Source organism: Primulina tabacum, chromosome 1 (genome assembly GCF_025594145.1).
Source record: "Primulina tabacum isolate GXHZ01 chromosome 1, ASM2559414v2, whole genome shotgun sequence".
Lineage (NCBI taxonomy): Eukaryota > Viridiplantae > Streptophyta > Magnoliopsida > Lamiales > Gesneriaceae > Primulina > Primulina tabacum.
In genome coordinates, this window is record NC_134550.1 from 16180488 (window position 1) to 16184710 (window position 4223).

Genomic DNA, 4223 nt, shown 5'->3' on the forward strand with positions numbered 1-4223 from the left:
GGATCGACCCCTGTGAGAAGTGCCTGATCCAAGCAGCGTGCGACCTGATGTATGCGCAGTAGCTCCCTGTGACATGCCTGCAACAAGGACTCGGACCTAATCCTCTAGTGACGCCATGAGATCTCTCAGCATGGCGTTCTCCGCCTCTGTAGCCTACATCCTCTCGCAAAGTTCATCGTTACGTTGTAACGATGAGTCTAGAGTTTGTCGCATGTCTAATATAAGTTTTAGTCTTGTCACATGAGCCATATAAGAGATCATCAGTGTCAAATAAGTAATCTCCAGTGAATTTAGTGGTTCCGAGCGACAAATTGACTAAAACAAAAAAAAAATCTAAGTTACTGGATGAAAATCAAACTTATTAAGAGAACCATCTGAGTTATGCAAAGAATTTAAATGACTAAAACTCAAAACATATCAACTTACAAGATTAAAATTTAAATATTCTCAAATGATACCACTTGTCACAGACCAAGCCCTTTAAGTACTCGTGTGACCTTTGCTCCTCGACTTCGCCCCTGCGAGTGCTAGCAAAACAATGTTATGTGTCGGGCTTATGTGCAAGTGACTTAAGTAAGATTGATTCAAGATAACTTTGAAAGAGAGAATTGAAACTTGCAGTTGCAGACGAGAGCTTCACTCTATTTATAATTGTGTCTTTCTACAATGAACGGCTAAAATCTATTCGATCTAACGGTGGAGATCAATCCATCTACATAAATCTAGAGATATCTATCCATACACAATGAGAACTCTATATATACAAATATAGAACAAAAAATGTATAAAGTTCTAGATGTCATCGTACCTCTGTAAGACATCATACTAAAAAAATTTAATGAATGTAATAGCTCGAGAAGAGAAAGTTGCCTTGTAAGTCCACCCTCGGTTCTTTTTGTGTAAAAGTATAAGTCGGTAACAATATAATACATATATCAAAACCACCAGAATTATGGTAATGGGAATATATAATTGTGAATAAAATAATTTATGTATATTTGGAAGCAGAAAGCTACTGCAAGTTGACCTATGAGCAAAAAGACTAACTTAAACCTGCTTAAAAGTTATAGTTAGGTGTGATTTTTCCATTTGCACTCTCAAATTTCAACGCCCAAAAAGTCAATTTTAATTTCAAATTAAGACAACTAATTAGCTGCCAACCAACATTTTTTACACCAAACAACATGTTCATATTAATGATGAAAGAGATGTTCAAAGGTCCAGAGAGTCCGCCGGTACACATAATTAGCTTCAGCAAATGAGAAAATTATTTAAATTTATTTATACGTGTGAGGTTTTGTAAAAAGTTGTGATATAAAAACACAATTATTAAGTCTCTTCTTTGCTGTATAAGTAGCTGACCATATTTGTTGGACCAATGAATTTAGAGCAGCCTCACTCCTAAATTTCAAGGACTTTTGAGGAGAAAAGTGAGCCTTCTTCCACACATAATTTTCAACCTCGTGAATAAATTTTTCATTCAAACTTAACATATTTTGACCTTTCATGCAGATTGATTCTAATGGAGATCTCAAGTTTCAGAAGCTTACCTGAGTTGGTAAGATATTACAGATTCATGTGTCCTTAAAGTTGATTTTTCTGACAAGAATTGCTATTATTATTGGCCATAACTGAGTGGCAAAAATCTTGTGGAAATCACATTTAATTTGATTTCTCCATTTATAGGGAATGGATGATCATTTTTCCTTCCAGCAATGGCCTGTTAATTCACTCGAAGAACTCGGTTCCATGCCGATTGCTTCTGACTTTTGTCATGAAGATATGCATCAGCCTTACTCACTACCGCCCTTACCGGACCTCAAATGCACAGCGGAATCGACTCAATCTGTGGCCAGCAGACCATTGAATGCAGCTCAAGATGAGCCCATGGAGTGCTCCAAATAATTATGTCAATCGTGATCCAGCAGGAAGTGTACTGAGGCCTAAAGAGGAGACAATGTCTCCTTTCAGTATTCTAAATTTTCCCACCGAATCTGTCGTCTCCCAATCTTCATCCGAGAACAAGAATTATGTGCTGAGACCTTGTCAAGGTGCTAAAAGAATCAGCAGCAATACAAGGATTACTCAGGCACAGGACCATATTTTAGCTGAGAGGAGACGGAGGGAGAAGCTCAGCCAGAGATTCATAGCTTTGTCTGCTCTTGTCCCTGGACTGAAAAAGGTTCCCCTCTTATGTTTCCTGGTTTCATACCAATCATTCAAACGCGTATAATATATGTTTCGCCACGGGAGCCGAAAAATCACTAGTTTCTTAAAATGAAATATTGTTTAATTGGTTGACCACAAATCTCTAGTTTCTTCAAATGAATCATGACACCGCAGATTTTCTTGGTGATGTTTTCTTACAGATGGACAAGGCTTCTGTTCTCGGAGATGCTATCAAGTACATGAAACAACTGCAAGAAAAAGTCAAGTTTCTGGAGGAGAAAGACAGGAAGAAACCCTTTGAATCTGTGGTTTATGTGAAGAAATACGTGCATTATACTGACAGCGGTGATGAGAACCCTACCTCTGATGAAAGATTTTCGGGTGGTCCTATGATTACTGAATTACTCCCAGAAATTAGGGTTAGATTTTGCGACAAGGATGTCTTGATCAGCATTCACTGCGAGAAAAGGAAAGGATTGATTGAAAAGACGGTGTCTGAGATAGAGAAACTCCATTTATCAGTTGTCAACAGCAGTGTGATGTCCTTCGGAGATTCAGCTCTCGATATCACAGTACTTGCCCAGGTAATATTTATTTGCGATCATGAACAATTTTTTCTTTTACAGAAGTACTATTATATTGATTCAAAGCCAAATTGAATCTAAAAGTTATGTTTAGCTAAGTATTTATTATTTTTGGGGCCCTTAAGATTGGGCTGGAGGCCGACGTGACGGTGTCTCTCGAACCTCGCCTCAGGTCTGACCTTACTCGTCTCGTCCAAGTAGAGTAGCCTAGTGCTCACCCTCTCAACTAAATGGAGCTTTCCAACACACCTCACCGGTGTTTGTTTCATCGGGAGTATTGATGGGGGCATAGTATTAGAGCCCAACTGAAAACACTTTTTTTTTCTTTCTGAAATGTGAATTCTTGCACATGTAAATCTTAAACATATAATTCAACTTTCATTGTTCCATTGAGATTTCCGGATCGGTCCCAATAACCTGACATAAACTTGAAATTACATGCAGAAGGATGAAGAATTCACAATGACCATAAGGAACTAGTGAAGAATCTATGCAGTGCCATCAAGCATTCCTCTGAAACGATCGAAGTTCCCACCTTAATCATTCATGGAAATAATCAATAACCGTATCTTTTTAGTGACAGATTCTATGCTTCACCTGGTGCAGCCGATACTGTAGCATGGGGGTGATCACCGCATGTTTACGGTAGGGGCCGTTGATTATCCACCTGGTGATCTACTCCTGGTGTGGCTTAGAATGGCCCGTACGTTTCTTAGTATATAATAATCTTTGTTTTTGTGCCGATTTTCTAGCTATGAAGATTGAAGCCTGCAAAGCCCTCCACCATTTCAAGCCATTAAATGACCTCCTTAATTACCCGAATCTTGTTTTCCTATGGAGTACATTTTTAAGAAGGGTTTTTTTCCTACTTCTTTTACATGGTTGAATCCATGTTATAGCTCACCCTTCTGTCGTAAAATGAACTCACCTCGTACTTCATCGGAGGCCTTGTTTTTTATGGGAGGTTGGAATTTTTTGTTTTTGTGGATGGATGGATGTATGGCAGACATTTGTAGCAGAAAGTTAGGTTGTAATTGGTCTGTGTTTTAGATGCCTACAAGAATGGTTTCTTCTAGGCCTCTTTTCTCTTTGTTACGTCTGTTTGGTACAAAGAACTCGTGAATCTTTCGTGCTTCTTGTTTTCTTTTAATAAAATTTATTTTACTTTGTTATGTACTTTTACTATTGATTTTGCTTATTAATTTGTTGATTCAAGGGTTATAAGTTTTTGTAGTTTGACGAGTGTAATCTATAAAATGTTTAAGGTTGTATTTGGATTTGAGGGAGTATGTGAAGGAATTATTTGAAATGACTTCAAAGTATAATCACTATAATTAAGTTCATCCAAACAATTAAATAGATTCAAAATTCAAAGCTTGAAATCTTTGCATCTGAATTTAACATAATAAGTCACTATTTTAGCGATGATTTAAAATAATTTGTCAGCTAAAAATAACGATGGTCTATGAA

The 4223-nt window shown here is 37.4% G+C and overlaps 1 pseudogene; it reads left to right on the top strand.

Moving 5' to 3' along the window:
• The first annotated feature begins 782 nt into the window (after positions 1-782).
• Positions 783-3925, top strand: LOC142542395 (transcription factor bHLH18-like; annotated as a pseudogene).
• The last annotated feature ends 298 nt before the right edge of the window (positions 3926-4223 follow it).